This window comes from Globicephala melas, chromosome X (genome assembly GCF_963455315.2).
Source record: "Globicephala melas chromosome X, mGloMel1.2, whole genome shotgun sequence".
Lineage (NCBI taxonomy): Eukaryota > Metazoa > Chordata > Mammalia > Artiodactyla > Delphinidae > Globicephala > Globicephala melas.
Window position 1 is genome coordinate 12,746,257 of NC_083335.1, and position 18,332 is coordinate 12,764,588.

Below are 18,332 nucleotides of genomic sequence, written 5' to 3' on the forward strand. Positions count from 1 at the left end.
AAATGAATTTATTTGGTGGATATGAATATGTTTGCACATGTGAGTTTTTAGAAATGATGTGTTAGATCATATTGAATCTAATTTTGTCCTATATTTTTAACACATTAATTATTGTACATGGGCCCATATCCTTAATCTTTTTTGCTATGAGAATAGCTTTATTTCCTCACATACATTAAGGTGATACACACCACTTTAAAATATTCAAAACTAAAGAGATTATGAATTAGAAATTAATAAATGTTCATAATCCTAACTTTTATACATAATAACTAGAATTTTTAAATTTTATGGCTCTTTTCTTTCCTTTGCAGATATAATATGAATAGTTTTTATTCACAGAATGGATTTATACTTAGAGTCTATTTTTATGTCACTCTTTGTTCACATACTGTATAATAAGCATCTTGCCAAAATCTTCGTATATTCTTGGGGCTTGTTTTCTAGACATTAAACAAGTAACTCCATTTGTTTCATTAATTTATCATAGTTATTTATGAAATATCCCTATACTTCATATATATGATGACAAAAACAGATGTTATTTAAAATCCTATTTTGCTGATGCATAATGACTGAAATAAATTTATTATATATATATATATATTCCTCTATGGAAGTATACAAGCTATCTAAAATATCTCTCAAGAATTTCATTAATATTATTTGTATCAATTTGATCTACTTGGCAAAATTTATCTCATAATTCTCTTACCCCCTTCAATGTGTCCTGGTTTCCCCTCTCTCTGGTGCTTAACATTCTGATATTCCTTTCATCCACATTCAGGGGATTTTTTTTTTCATATCTCCTCTATGGGATCTCCAATTTCATGAAACCCATATTTTCCCCTTTTTAATTGTTTGTAAAACTTTTTTTTAAAGCACAGGGTAAAGTAACTTTTTGAAAAAGGCTATAAGGCTAAATTTTTAAGACCTTGCATATCTAAGGATATCTTTATTCTTACATTTCATTGAAAGTTTGGCTGTGTATAGAATTCTAAGTTGGAAATAATTTTTCTTCAGTATTTTGAAGACATTGTTTCACTGAATTCTAGTTTCCAGTGTTGATGTTTAGAAGTTCAAAGTCATTCTGATTCTTCATACTTGTAGGTTAGTTATATGATCTTCCCTGTTACTGGTGTTCCGAAATTTCATAATATGTACTCAGGTAGGTCTTTTTTACCCACTATGCTGGCAACTTGGTAGCCCCTTTCAACCTGGAATATCATATTTTACATTTCTGTGAACTTGCTGAGAACTCCTATTATTCAGATAATAAATCACATTTACAGATGTACTCTAATTTTCTTAGTTTTTTTCCCTTTTTCAATTTTTAAAATTACAAGTATGGTCTTTTTCTAACCTCTTTGATGAGTTTTGTATTTCTACTATGTTACGTTTAATTGTTGTGTTCTTTTTCATTATTTTTTTCATTGTATCCTTTTTCTCTATCACAGTTGCAATATCATCTCTTGCCTGTCTGAAGATATTGAGAAAAATTATTTTTTAAAGTTCTCTTCTCCCTTAAAGTTGATCTTCTCCAATGCAGTTCTTCTATGTTTTTGTCTATATCTTTCACCGTTAGGGCTCCCTTTAGAGATTAAAAGAGACACTATGGCTTTCTTTTTTCTTTTCTTTTTTTTTTTTGCGGTACGCGGGCCTCTCACCGTTGTGGCCTCTCCCGTTGCGGAGTACAGGCTCCGGACACACAGGCTCAGCGGCCATGGCTCACGGGCCCAGCTGCTCTGCGGCATGTGGGATCTTCCCGGACCTGGGCACGAACCCGTGCCCCCTGCATCGGCAGGCAGACTCTCAACCACTGTGCCACCAGGGAAGCCCTATGGCTTTCTTTTGATTAGTGTTTGCTTGGTATATATTATCCCATCATTTTTAACATATCAATATCTTTATATTTCAAGTGAATTTCCTATAGCCAGAATATACTTGGTTCTTACTTTTATTAATACAATCTGAAAATCTCTGCCTTTTAAATAGATTATTTAGATCATTTACATTGAATGTAATTATTAATATGGAAATATTTAAATCTATCATTTTGCTGGTTGTCTTCTATTTGTTCTTTTTTTCATCTTTCCTGAAATTCTAGTGGGTCAACTGAGCATTTTTTATGATTCCAGTTTTATCACTATTAGTTCATCAGTTATACTTCTTTTCAAATTTGTATGTGGTTGACCCAGGTTTAAAAAATATATATGTAATTAATCCCAGTTTAATTTCAAATAATGTATCACTTCTCATATACTGTAAGAACCTTATGACAATATGGTCTTGTTTCCCATCTTTTGTGCTGTCATTATACCTCTAAAATATGCTACTGGGCTTCCCTGGTGGCACAGTGGTTAAGAATCTGCCTGCCAATGCAGGGGACACGGGTTCAAGCCCTGGTCTGGGAAGATCCCACAAGTCACAGAGCAACTAAGCCCGTGCGCCACAACTACTGAGCCTGCGCTCTAGAGCCTACAAGCCACAACTACTGAGCCCGCGAGCCACAACTACTAAAAGCCTGCGCACCTAAAGCCTGTGCTCCACAACAGGAGAAGCCACCACAATGAGAAGCCTGCGCACTGCAACAAAGAGTAGCCTCCTGTTCGTCGCAATTAGAGAAAGCCCGTGCGCAGCAATGAAGACCCAATGCAGCCGAAAATAAAATAAATAAATTTTTAAAAATAAATAAATAAAATAAAATTTACTATAAAAATAAAGTAAAATCTGCTCCTATTTTTCTAATAGTCAAATATATTTTAAAACAATTAGAAATAAGGAAAAATGTCTTTTGTATTTACTTTCATTTTAACTATTTCTCTAGATCTCTGATTCTTTGTGTCAATCTCGGGTGTCTGTCTGATACCACATTCCTTTTTTTTTTCTCCTTATTTTGAAAGACATTTTTGATGGTATAAAATTCTGGGTTGATCATTTTATTTTTATTTTGTTTTGTTTTCAGTACCATTAAGATGCCAGTCTGTTTCCTTATAGCTTGCATAATGCTTGTCCAGTCTACTATAAATCTTATATTTGTTCCTCTCCAGGGAAAATCTTGTCTTTGTATCCAGCTGTCCTCTAAATTTTCTCTTTATCTTCAGTTTCAGGAGTCTGAGCATTGATGTGTTTTTATGTGTGTTTAAGTACATTTTTAACTACTTGACAGTTTCACCCCACAACTTCCTGTGCTGGGACTTCCTTGTGGCTGATGGCTCAGTCCAGGCAGCCCCACTGGCCAGCTTCTACACCTGGACCTCACCTTTGTCATACCAGCATTAGGACTTTGGCCAGAACTCCTATAATAACTCAGAGAAGACAGGGAGGCCCACTTTGGGACCAGGGCTCAAGAAGCCCTTCCACTGAATGGCTCTTTCGAAACTGAAAGTCCTCACGTAAAGAAAGCAATGCCGGCGTAGGTGGATTTTAAACTATTTCCTCACGATGGCAGTAGTGCACCGTCTATGCCAACGAGTATTTTCCTCCCTGTCCCCACAGCCCTCTTCACCCGCCCATCCTGTTAGAAAAAAACGTAACCAAGAGGCCAAGTCACCAGGAAATATGGCTACCTAGTATCTTGCCCAGTTTGAGAAAACCTGCTCACTGCTGTACTTTTGCTTTGGTTTTCATCTGAAAACTGAGGCCTTAAACTACCCACCCTCATCAGGCGTCTTCTCTTCACAAGAATTCAATTTCCACTGGGCTTCGTCTTCACAGTTCTGTTTTTGTTCACTCAGCACATTATCTCCAGCCTTTCCCAAGTTATCAAGTTGTCTGCTTCTGTGGGTAAGTCTCAGGGATCCAGGCCTAAACAGAAAAATAAAATACTGAAAATTCAACCAGGAGGGCATCTCTACATATCCATGTGTCCTTGCCTGGCTCATCTCTATGGCTCTCAAGTAATTTTCCTACATTTTCTAGGTAAAGACATAGGTTCTGTATGTTGAGTTGTTGGCAGCAATTTGACTGGGGCCCTAAGAAGAGGGTCCACATAGCTCTCACCATTAAATGCTATACAATGCCCTACATGGCAGGATATATGTGTGTATATATAGAAGATATATATATATCTTCTAATCGGAGGTTACTCAGATAACCTAGTCCATTAGAGATCAGTTTTAAAACCATTTCCTCATTAATAAGATGTGCCTGCCAAGGATTCAGAAATAACCATGTGCTGATCAAGAGTAGAGCACTGCCATAAAGCTTACGACCACTGGTAGCCTTTTGGATTATGTCTTTCCACTCCTCTCAATACACAGAGTTCTATATTTGTGTCCAAACACAACAATAAATTTATACTAAAACTGAATGTTACATGACTCTTTTTGAATTATGGTTTTCTCAGGGTATATGCCCAGAGTCTGTCATACAGAGTGAAGTAAGTTGGAAAGAGAAAAACAAATACCATATGCTAACACATATATATGGAATCTTAAAAAAAAAAAAATGGTTCTGAAGAACCTAGGGGCAGGACAGGAATAAAGACTCAGACGTAGAGAATGGACTTGAGGACACGGGGAGGGGGAAGGGTAAGCTGGGACGAAGTGAGAGAGTGGCACTGAGATATATACACTACCAAATGTAAAACAGATAGCTAGTGGGAAGCAGCCACATAGCACAGGGAGATCAGCTCGGTGCTTTGTGACCACCTAGAGGGGTGGGATAGGGAGGGTGGGAGGGAGAAACAAGAGGGAGGGGATATGGGGATATATGTATATGTATGGCTGATTCATTTTGTTATAAAGCAGAAACTAACACACCATTGTAAAGCAAATATACTCCAACAAAGATGTTAAAAAAATAAACCATAAGGAAAAACAAAAACAAAAACTGAATGTTAGTACATTATGGTTTCCATAAGAAATTTTCACTCCTGATTCCCAGGCATTTTAAGACTATTATATAAAATTTGCAAGTCCCCATTTTTATAAATAACTTATTAAAAATGCTTTTTATTGCCCTACTTATATATTGAATATACAGTATGTATGAGGTATATGTTATATGCATATATATACATGTGCACATTTGTTTCTGCTTAATTATAATTTTATTTATATTGGGTGTAGTTTTACACAAAGTCTTCTGCATAACCGTATGTAAATTGTGTGGTCTCGTGTCAGTATATATTTTACCCAGCTTGAAATTTCTTTACATTTTATTCTAGAAAGAGGTCTCTCTTCCAAGCAATTAAAAGAGTGACATCTGTTGGCAATCTGTTCACATTTTAAAGCCAAAAATAAATGGCACCTCAGTCAAAAGTTTATAACTTTTTTTTATTTTTTGCGGTGCACGGGCCTCTCACTGTTGTGGCCTCTCCCGTTGCAGAGGGACGCGTAGGCTCAGCGGCCAAGGCTCACGGGCCCAGCCGCTCCGCGGCACGTGGGATCTTCCCGGACCGGGGCACGAACCCGTATCCCCTGCATCGGCAGGCAGACTGTCAACCACTGCACCACCAGGGAAGCCCCAAAAGTTTATAACTTTTAAACTATCTCTGCCATACATTCTTACATGTTTCCTGTGCACATATACTTTTTAGCCTAAAATCCCAGTTCCCTTGTACCTCAAGTGTTCAAATATGTTTTCTTCACTGATTATAGTTTGAGTTCTTTGCAAACATCATTAAATATTCCTTGGAATACTTCATATGTCTAAAGGTGCCTTCCCATCTTTTTGCATTTCTTAGAATTAAGCATACCTGTTTACAAAATTACTAGGTACATCAGCCATGTATAAAGTGCAGTGAGGGCATAAGTAATGCCCATTCAAGCAGACAAGGATTTCCAAAATATGGGTGTCTCAAATGCTCTTGTTTTCTGTGATCAGTTAGAGATATAAATACATTAGGTCTCAAATGGCCACCAAATTAAGTTTTGCTAATAATTTCTTCTGTACATATTTGTTCTGAATTGGTTCTCAAATTACAAATATATTATTGGCTTCTTGAAATACATAGTCTATGAAGAACAGATAGAAACACTTTATCCCAAATCCTTCTTTCCCAAGGGAACCACTATTAGCAGCTTGATGAGTATGTTGGTTTAAATTTAATAAAAGTGATATAAAACTATTCTCAAGAGCTAAATAGATTTAGCCTACATGTCATCATTATACTCTCTATATTCCTCAGCACAATGCTAAACACACACACACACACACACACACACACACACACACACACACTAACTAAACATTTCCATTTCTTTTCTTCAAACCCATCTTGGTCACACTGTACATGGAGTTTGGTGCCCTGAATTTTTGAGTCAACAGTGGACAGTGGGCAATTGCCAATAGCATTAACTATTCATGAGCAATATGATAGTTTTTCATGGTTAAATCTCATAGCATTCCTTTATTATTGATCAAATCATAAGAATAACATGCATCTGGAAATGAATCAGTAATTTGACGAAATATAAAGCAATAAAGAAATGATACTAAATGGAAAGGAAATCCAAAAAAGAGGGGATATATGTACATATATAGTTGATTCACTTTGCTGTACAGTAGAAACTAACACAACATTGTAAAGCAACTATAGTCCAATAAAAACTTTTTTAAAAATTAAGAAAAAATTTTTTTAAAAGTAGTATCTGTTTTCATAAAAGAAAAAAAAAGAAATGACCCTCTAAGTCACAGGAACTCAGTAGATACACCATTGATGTTTGATCTACTGCATTTTGCTTTTATGCTACATTTATTATATAATTATACATGTGTGGGCACCTGTGTAATGGCTGTCATAGTTTGCTAGTATGGATTTTGACTTACATGATACATGTGGAATATCCTTACAGTTTGAGTTGCTTCCTTCTATCATCATTTTCTTAGGTCTTATAAACGCCTCTTCATACGACTTTAAATATGCTTCAGAAACAGGATTTTCTGTTAAGCACAATTTAGAAATGCCATTCTGTTTGTATAACAATTAAGAGTGAGGCCTTTAAATCCTGCATATACATAGACCTGTGCACATATTTAAAAGAAAAATAGATCTTGTAACACACTCTTTTCTTAATTGCATGTTGGGATAACGTTCGTTTCTTTTTTAAAAAATTTCAAATGCAAGCTTTTCTTGCTTTCAACACTTCAAGACTTCAGACAAGTAGAAAGTTAAAACTTGAAGGCAAGCCATTGGAAACATCACTCTAGCAAGTTAGACACAGTCAGTTGTTTGGTTGTACACTTTCTAGATACTTCCCTTGTGCCTATTCACTTTTTAAAATACATGTGTTTATGTGTTCGACTTGAATTAACCATGTATGTAATAAGTAGAAAAAGACAGACTTTATTTTTCCTTTTCATTTTCCTTGTATTAGACACCTAGGATGGTTTGATCCTGAAGTTTCAACACTTTGCTTTTTTCCCCTGAATCAAATTTTTGGACATCTCTCCTGAGAAGGACTCAAGAGAATGGATTTCAGTCTTTCCAAAGATTGACGAAGACTGCCTGCTCTAGCTGAACTTGCTGAAGCTGAACCCAGAAAATGGACCCTTTGCCCCTCCTCACTATCCATTCTTATAAAGGAAAGCTCAGTGATCCTCCTTGGCTCCACCTCTCTGCTTTCCTGTGGGAGCGTGGCTGTGTGATCACTTTTGAGAGGCAGAGTCTCTGGACAAAGGGTATTCTCCTGTGAAAGATTAACCAATGCTGACCAACTGACCTCCAAAGAGTTGAGCCAATCGACAATGCTTCTCACCTGGTTAGGAGGTTGTCCAATTCTACAAATCGTTACACAAACTCGGTGATATTAATGGCTTTATTTTCAGTGGCTTGCTCAGGGTTATAAGGAGAACAGGTGGAATTGCAATTTATTTTGGTACTGGTGAATTTGAGAATCTCTACTAGTAAGACTTTTGTGTTGCATGGCCTTTTATAGCCTGGAAAGTGCCTGTTCTTTCCTTTGCCACATTTCCTACTGGGTGGGGTTTTTTTTGTTGACTTTTCATTCTGAAACAGCTTTTGATCTGAGATGAGTATCAATGGTTGAGCAGTAGTTAGGGTTGGCAAGAGTTACAATCTCCTGTTACTGGGTCATAGTATCATGCTTGAATTCCTGAGACTCAGAAAGGTGCTGTTGTTTTAGGCTTCCATCCACTTCCTGGCCAAACGTAGTCTCTTAATGCATACCAAAATGTGTGAACTGAAAATTCTTGAGCACGAAGAATTCCAGGTCTAGGGAATTCTGTCACACTCAATTCTAACTGCAGATATGGGTCACTGTCTGTACACAGTGTAGCATATGACCAAGTCAAATTGTTACAACAATCAGGCAGCTTAGTTCATCTGCTACAGGCTTTCTTTGCTATCTGCTTAGCTGAAGTAGGGTGAAGAGGTCAGAGGCCACCTTACATCCTCATAGGATACTTGACCACTGGGGCATGCTTTCTCAAATGTCTCCAAATCTTCCTTGGCTGCCCTTAACCAAGAACAGCCTCAAGGATATCTAGACCCAAATGCTTCAGACTGGAAGTGAAGGAGGCCCAGCTCAGGGCCAGCCTCCACTCAACCTCGCAAAAGACCAAACCTTTCTCAACTTCTAGGCCTCACAGGAGTGCTAACAACTTTAGGTTTTGTCAGACTACTTCCCCTAGGTGGCAGTATTGCTCTGGAAAAGCCAATTAACCCAGCCCACCCCAGGCCTACTCCTGCCCATTCAATCTGAAAAAGCCACCAAGACACAAAGGAGTCAGGAAAAAAGCTGCCTCGCTACCGCCCTGTGGGGGGGGGGGGGGGGGGGATTTGCTCAAACAGCCATATTTTTGCTGCTAGTTTCCCTGATAAATCAAACTGAGGCCTAAACCACCTACTCTCATCAGCCATGTTTCCTTTTCAAGAATTTCATTTCTACTCTACCAAACCTTTGCCGGTCTTCTCTTCTTCGCTCTGTCTTGATCCCCAACATTGTCCCTTGTTATTTGCTTTAATGGGCAATTCTGAGGGATCCAGGGCTAAGAGTAAAGAAAATGGTGGACATAAGGGCCTGGAGAAGAACAAATCTAAGCGCTAGGCCACGTGGTTCTTTACTGATCTCACTGCCAGGTTCCCTGGGAGTCCTCCACTTTCTGAGTGGGCACTAGGCCTTGTGTTGACTGGGAGGCAGCTATTTGGCTGGAACCCTAAGAGGAGGGTCCAGATAGCTCTCAAGTCTGAATTCCACACACTGTTCCACTTGGAGTGACACAGACACTCAAACGTATATAAATTCCAGCCAGAAGGGACAGGATTTTGTTTCATGGTTTCATCATTTAACACTGGAACACAACAGTGCTCCCATGCATGTGATTATGACCTTCAACAGCTTCCTTTGACTTTATTATTATCTATGTGTATGCTACTTAATTAACTCGTAGGGATAAGTCTTCTTCATTTTCTCATAAGCAACTAACACATGGTGCTTGCAAAGGGTTTAGAAAATAACCATGTGCTGATCGAGAGTAAGTGTTGTCTGAAAGTCTGTATTAAGCACTAATAACCTTTTGCACATTTACTTCCATTCTTTCAACACACACAACACAGTTCTATATTTTATGGTCATAAACTACAACAAATTTACACTTAAATTGGATTTATATATGCATGCTGTCTTAGATCCCAAATTTTCACTTCTGATTCCTGGGTAGTTTGAAATTATCATGAAACATTTGCAAGACCTGGATTTTAGACAATAAAACACTTGCAAAGAACTACTCGATTGACCCATTAATTAAATAGTATTAATTAGGTTCTCACTTAATCTTTTTTTAATGCATATACAGGACCTAAAATACCAATAATGCCACCACTCAGGAATCTTGATTTTGAGATTTGCCTTACCTGATCATTAATACGATGACATACATGTACAAATTTTTTTTTCTAAAACTAATATTGGAACAGACACTGGATACTCATGAGCCAGAACATTAGGGTTTCTTTTCTTATACTACTCAAAATTTACACCCAATTTTTACCTTAAGATTTTCTTTAAAGCCTGTAAAGAACGAAAACAGAATTCAATAATTGAAGGTTGAAATTTGTACCTCTCAAATTCCATCACCCAGATGTGTAACCTAAGAAGACTTTAATTTAAGGAGGATGCACTCACACCCTTCACATGCAGCTATAATCTTTCATTAATGCCTTGCTTTATATAAATATAAATATGGATATAAATGTCAACTGAGAATTTCAAGTTGAAAAGCATACTCACTATAACACTGACCATCATTTTAAATATGCAGCTTTTTAAAATGTTTATATATATATGTATGTGTATAAACATATACATATATATATATAAATAAATGTTTACACACACATATACAAATACACACAGGTCTGCTTCTCTCTAAACATAATTGGACGCATACTGGCTGTAGTTTTACACAATCCTCAGCACTACCTTATACCGTCTGCATACTTGCATATCAATATATATTTCTGAGTGCTTGAAAGTGTTTTATAGTTTACGGTAGAAAACCCTTCTATTTCAAGAAATTACAACAGTTATACCTAGTGGCAAAGCGTTCAGTTTTGAGAAATTATAAAGTAGAAAACAATTGGTACCTCAATCAGAAGAAATAACCACTTTTAAAACATCTTTGCCATGCATTTTTCTCTCTTCACTTTGCACATATATGTACTTTTAAAAAACAATGTTCAAATTCCCTTCTACCTTGAGCATTAAAACAAGTTTTCCTACTTTGCAGCTTGAATGCTTTTTAAAACATCACTAAATATTCTTTGGAGTTCTGACATGTTTTAAATCTTTGCCACCTGTTTTCGCATTTCTAGAAACAATCATGCTTCTTTACAGTGTACCTGCTACAACAGCCATGTATGAAGAAGTGAAGTGAGGTCACAGGTAATGCCACCTCCTGCAGACAAGGACTTTTAAAACGTGGGTTCATCTTCAATCCTCTCCCCTTGTTTCTGCTTCCCATCTGTGCGAGATCTGCTCTCAGAGCAGAAGTGGTAACCCTTCTTGGCTTGGCTGGGTGGTCCCACTTTTCTTCAGGCTCTCTCAGCTCCAATTTGGGTGCACCTGAGACCTCCAGCAACACACTTCGTCCTGCTATAAGCCCCCAGGAATTGTCCTGTCCTCTGTGCTCTGACTCTGCTACCACAAAGGGCCCAGGTCCCAGAGCAAGGGAACACCACGTGCTCTGAGGGGCAGGGAGAAAGAAAACTGCCCACAGGCTTAGTATTTTGTTAGGGCTTCCTCTGGTCCCGCCCACCCCGGCAGAATACAAAGACCCCACCCCACGACTTCCTGTGCCTGGACTTCCCGGCAGCTGCTGGCTGTCCTGCCTCCCCAAAGGCCAGCCCCTACACCTGAACCCCACCTTAGCTCCTGGTTGGCTTCTGGAGCAGACATCAAGCTCTGGCTGGGGGTCCGGCCCTTCAGCCTCCTCACCTTCTAGAAGGGACCTTTCCAAAGTAAAAGTCCTTTCAGAGGGGAAACCTTGGGACTTCTTCCAGTGACTTCCTCACGATGGCAGTATTGCTCCAGAAATTCTACCTAACACTGCCCCCATGCCCTCTTCTCCCGCCCGTCGGGTGTGAAAAAACTGTGACCAAGAGACACAGGCGGGAAGAAATATGGCTGCCCTGCTTCTTGCCCAGTTTGAAGAAACACGCTCACACTATTGTGATTTTGCTTTTGGTTTACATCTGCAATCAAACTGAGGCCTAAACCTACACTCTCCTCAGGCAACTTTTCGGTTCAAGAACTCAATTTCCACTTACCTAGTCTTTGCAGTTCTACTTTTTCTTCACTCAGCATTATATCTCAAGTGTTTTGTTACCAAACTGTCTTGGGATATCGAGAGGCAAACCTCCGGGATCCAGGCCTAAGGGGGAAAAGAAAATGTTTGCACCTAAGGGCTTGGAGAAGAGCAAATCTAGGCACTAGTACTTGTGGTTCTTGACCTGGCTCATTTCCCAGGTTCCCTGGCAGTCCTCCTCCATTTACTGGCCTGGCACTAGTCCTTGGGTGTATTTAGGGAGAGGCAGCTATTTGTCTGGAAGCCTAAGATAAGTGTTAGATAGTTCTCAAGACTTCATATTATACAGTGCCCATGTGAAATGATACACATACTCAAATATGTACAAATTCCAGTCAGAGGGGACAGACATGGTTTGGCCTCATGGTTTCATCATTTAACATTGGAACACAGGCACATTCCTACATCATTATAGGGCCTTCAATGGCTTCCTACAATTTTAATGTGTGTGTGTGTTTCACTGATATATCTTAGGGATCAGTCATATAGCATTTTCTCATACGTAAATACAACATGGTGCTTGCAAAGGATTCAGAAAATAAATGCGTGCTGGTCAAGAGTAAAGCATTGTCATAAACAGTACTTGTTAGTACCTCTGATAAAAACATTTGGATTATGTTTTTAACATGCCCATACAAACTTTTTCCATACACTCGTGCACTCATTTCAATATACACATACATACATGTATATTTAGCTTCATACAAAACAAGTTTACATTAAAATGAGATTTATTTGTACGTCATGGTTTGGATCATATTTTCATGAAAAATTTGCAAGGCCTGATTTTTAGTAAATAAAACATTGGCAAAGAGCTTCTTGATCACTAGATTCGCCAAAAATATTAGGATCCTAATGAAGAAATGTTCAGTTCAGGGACTTCCCTGGTGGCGCAGTTGTTAAGAATCCGCCTGTCAATGCAGGGGAGCCCTGGTCCGGGAAGATCCCACATGTCACAGAGCAACTAAGCCCGTGCGCCACAACTACTGAGCCTGCATGCCACAATTACTGAAGCCTGCGCACCTAGAGCCCATGCTCCACAACAAGAGAAGCCACCACAATGAGAAGCTCGCGCACTGCAACGAAGAGTAGCCCCCTCTCGCCGCAACTAGAGAAAGCCCACACACAGCCACAAAGACGCAGTGCAGCCAAAAATAAATAAATAAATTTATTTAAAAAAAAGAGAAATGTTCAGTTCATAAGACACTTATTTAACCGAAATTTAATGCCTATGATGTCACCCCTCAGCCATCATTACTTGAAGATCTACGTTTTCTAGTCTTTATTATGCTAACATGATATATATACAGTCTTAAAACTAACATTGAATGACAACTATACATGTATGCCTCAGAAAATATAGGGTTTTCCCCCTTCTCAAAAATTTAACCTATATTTTTTATCTAAAATTTAATCTTAACATTTTATTATTAGAAAATATAAGAACAGATTACATTACTGTATAAATAAAGTCTGTGTCTACATCACTCTAATATTGTGATCCAGGTGTGTATTCTATCAAAGAGTCAAGGTAAAGCATTCATATTTTTTTATAGTCATCAATAATATTTTATCAATGTTTATTTATTTACTTATTAAAAATTAAGTCTCGCAAATTTTTTATGACAATGACATGACAAACTGCCCAGGAAACAGAAGTGAAAAGATGATCCAAATGATGACACATGAATGAATCCCATTTCTTTTTTTTGGCCGCACCACGCGACATGTGGGATCCTAGTTCCCTGACCAGGGATCTAACCCGTACCCCCTGCAGTGGAAGTGCAGAGCCCCAACCAGTGGACTGCCAGGGAAGTCCCAATAAATCCATTTTAATGTAAACTTATTATTGTGTATGAAGATAAATATCAGTAGATATTTGTGTGTATGTATGTGTATAGATATAGATATATACATACATATACATACACAAACTCCACACATGCATATATGGACACAGAGGTGAAGTTTAATTGCATTCTTATTGTAATAATCACTATGATTAAAATATATGATATATAATTTTTACACATGTGTAGACATATAGATGGTTATATATGATGTACAAATATGTATGTTTATTTCTCTTTGAACATAATTGGATGCATACTGAAGGTAGTTCTGACAAAATCATCATCTTACACAATTTCCATATTCTCATATACATATACATATTTGGAGAACTTGGAATTTCTTTATTCTCCTGTAGGAAGAGCCTTATCATCCAAGAGATTTACAAAAGAAATACCTGCTATAGGCAAACTGTTCAAATTTTGAGAAGTCATAAGGCCAAAAGTAATGGAAGTTCCATCCCAACAAGAATAAAGACTTTTAAAATGTCATTCTCACCTCTTACACAATATACTAATAACTTCTAAAAAATAAAATTAAAACTCCTTCAGACCTCTGGTGTTCAAATATGTTTTCTGCATTTACTGAGGCTAGAGTACTTTCCAAACTTCATTAAATATTCTTTGAAATACTGGTTATTTTTTAAAGGATAGCCGCTTACGTTTGGAATTTCTCAAAATTAGACATGCTTCTTAACAATAAGTCCAGCTACAACAGCCAATTTATAAAGAAGTACAAGCAAGTCACAAGCAATGCCACCTCAAACAGACAAGGACTTATAAAATATGGTTGTCTCTTCAATCCTCCTGTTGTGTATGTTCATATTCCTTAGGCCTCCTGAGGTCAACAGAGCAAGTTGTCACCAATAATTTTTTCTGCACATATTTTTTCTGGATTTGCTATTGAATTACAGTATAGTACAAACATTGTGAAGACTCTTACAGAATACCCACATCTCTGAAAGACATATGGAAATACTTCATCCCAAATAAACCTATCCCAAGGGAACCACTATGGACAGCTTAATGGGTACATGTGTTCGAATGTTGTAAACAAGATGTACAACCATTCATTCATGAGAGCTGATATTATTTAACTAAATAAATATAGTCTACTGCTCATCAATAAACTCCCCTATTTGCTCACACAGTGCTTGAAACACACAAACTTTCAACCACAGATGAACACATCATTATTTATTTTCTTCAATTGTATCCTGGTTATACTGTAGGTGGAGTTTTTTGTCATTGTTTCTTCACTCAGCATTGGATAAATGGATACTCATACATTTCCTTTATTCTTGGTCAAATTCTAATGATAATACATGCATCTGGCAAAGAAATGATAAATCAATTATAAAACAAGAAAGAGGATACTCTCACTGACATAAACTCAATTGATATTTCAATCTATCGCATTCTGTCCTTTCTTCTATATCCATTGTATTTGTGTGCATGTGTATGTGTTTCTGTGCTTCTGGACAGGGGTTTTTGGCTATAAATTTTAACTGACATCATCTATATATGGGATTTTCTTGTGGTTAGAAATTTTTCCTTTTTCCATGCTTTTCTCTTTTATCTTTTGTAGCAAGGTCACTTCAAATGTCATTAAATATACCCAAGAACACTGGATTTTATGTTAAGTAATAATTAGCCAAAAGTTTTTGTTTCCACGACCATTAAAGGTAGGACATTTAATCTTTCCAGAATGTACATACAACTACGTCTATTTCTATAGAAAAAAATAGCATCTTACGGTAACTGATCCTTTATAACTTGCAGTTTCATTAAATTTATAATGGGAACATTTTTGTTTTGTTTTCTGTGAATTTCAAAAGTAACCTTTGTTTGTTTTCAAAAGTTCAATCCTTAAGACAGGCATAATTAAAACAATTAGGCTCTACCTTGTATTCTTTTCCCCCCAGCTTTTTTGCGATATAATCGACATATAATCTACCTTGTGTCCTTGAGAGGTAGATCCTATTAGTAGTTTGCTTTGAAGCCTTCCAGATACTTTGCTTTGTGCATATTCACTCTTTAGAATTCAAATGTGTTTATGGTTGTAGGTAATCATAAAACAGAGAAAACAGTCCTTCATTTTCTGTTTCTTTTTCTTAGTAAACTGAGAGAGTTTGATCTTGAAGGTCAGATAATTTGGTTTCCTATAAATCAATGGTGTGAGATATAGAGATAGGAATTTAGTCTTTATGAAGTCTGAAGAAGATTCCCTTATGTGTTTGTAAGAATATGTGTGTATGCAATCTAAAACTTTAGATGCACATAGAAGCATGAGAATGTGACTCATAACCAAAAGAAAAATTAGTCAATAGAACCTGGCCTAGATATAACTGAATAAATTGAACGAACAAACAAGGATTATAAAAGAGTTCTTATAAATACATTTAAGGATTTGAAGAAAAATCTGACTATAATAAGAGAGCAAAACAGAAAATTAAATAAACAAATAGAAACTAAAAATCAGAACCAAATGGAAATTCTGAAGCTGAAAAACTATACGAAATGAAAAATTCGTATAATTTTTCAACACTGTGGGGAAAATATCAGTGAATATGAAACATAATAATAATCATCCAACCTTAAGCACAAAGATAAATAAGGCTAAAAAATGGAAAGACGAAAACAAACTTATGGTTACCAAAGGGGAAATGCAAGGGGGAAGGATAAATTAGGAGTTTGGGATTAACATATACACACTACTATTTTTTTAAATAATCAACAAAACCTACTGTATAGCACAGGGAACTCTACTCAATATTCTGTAATAACCTATATGGGTAAAGAATCTGAAAAACAGTGGATATATGTGTATGTATAACTGAATCACTTTGCTGTACACCTGAAACTAACACAACATTGTAAATCAACTATACTACAATATAAAATAAAAAATTAAATTAAAAAAGAGATGGAAAGAGTCACAGTGATCTTTGGGATAATACAAACTAACATTCATGTCCTTTGAGTTCATGAAGGAAAAGAGAGAAATTGCAGGAGTGAAGGGCAGAAAATATTTGCAGAAAAAAAGTAAACCATTTATCAGATTAAATAAAAATGATAGATGCTCTGATTGAGGAAGATCAAATAACACAAAGAAAACCAAAATAAGGAAAAACATAATCAAGTTCCTAAATACCACTGATAAAGAGAAAATCAACAGTAGGCTGAATAAAAAGACTGATTACATAGAGGAGAACAGCTATAACAATGACAGATGACATATTAAATTTGATGCAAAGTAGCCAAAGGATTACCATCTATAAATCGCTGTTAGAAAAATCTGTCAATCTATAATTTTCTACCCAGAAAATTTAACCTTCAAAAATTAAGGCAAAACAAGGCATTTTCAGGCAAACAGAAGCTGATAGAATTGGTTACCAGCAGACCTGCTCTAATATATGTGTTAAAGGAAGTTCTTCAAGCTGAACTTTAATGATAACATATGGAAACTCTGGACTACAAGAAGAGATGAAGATTCTTGGAAATAGTAAATATATGGGCAAATATAAAACAGGCTTTACATTTTCTTAATTTCCTTAAGGGAAATTGACTACATAAAATAAAAATAATAGCAATATATTGTGATATTTAAAACATGTAGCAGTAAAATATCTGTAAATAAAACCAGAAGATTTGAGTAGGGAAGTACCCTCTTGTAACTTTATTCCATTATTTTATACCTAAACCAGTATAATATTATTTGAGAGTAGAATATAATAAAAGTTTTATATTTTAAACTCTAGCATTGACCACAAATAGTGGTATATCTAATAAGTCAAGAGAGGGAATAAAAAGGTATTTTAGGGCTTCCCTGGTGGCACAGTGGTTGAGAGTCCGCCTGTCGATGCAGGGGACACGGGTTCACGCCTCGGTCCGGGAAGATCCCACATGCTGCGGAGCGGCTAGGCCTGTGAGCCATGGCCGTTGAGCCTGTGTGTCCGGAGCCTGTGCTCCTCAACGGGAGAGCCCACAACAGTGAGAGGACTGCGTACTGCAAAAAAAAAAAAAAGGTATTTTATAAAGCACCCAGATAATTCGAAATATGACACAAAAGGAGCAAAAAGGAAGAAAGACCAGATTGAACTAATTGAAAAGAGCAAAATGGTAGATGTAAACCCAACCATATGAATATTAAATATAAATGGACTAAACTCCAATTAAAAGGCAGAAATTGACAGTATGGATAAGTAAGGAAAACCCACCCGTATGATGCTTAATGTACACTAAATCTGCAGAACATAGACTAAAATTAAATAGGTGGAAAAGTTATATAAACACAAATTATAACAAAGCTAAAGTAGTTATGGGCATGCCTCATTTTATTGCACTTTGTTTTATTGGACTTTACAGATACTGCATTTTTTACAAATTGTAGGTTTGTAGCAACCCTGCGTAGTATTTGAATATAATCTATGCACATTCTCCCATATACCTTAAATCATCTCTAGATTACTAATGTAAATGTAAATTACTAATACAATGTAAATACTATGTAAATAATTGCAACACAATGTCAATGCTATGTAAATAGTTGCTGGCACACAGCAAATGCAAGTTTTGCTTTTTGAAACTTTCCGGAGTTTTTTACTTTTCAAATATTTTCAATCCATGGTTGATTAAATCTGCAGATGCAGAACCTATGGATAGAGAGTGCTAACTGTATAGTCTTTTGTATTTACCTAGATATTCAAA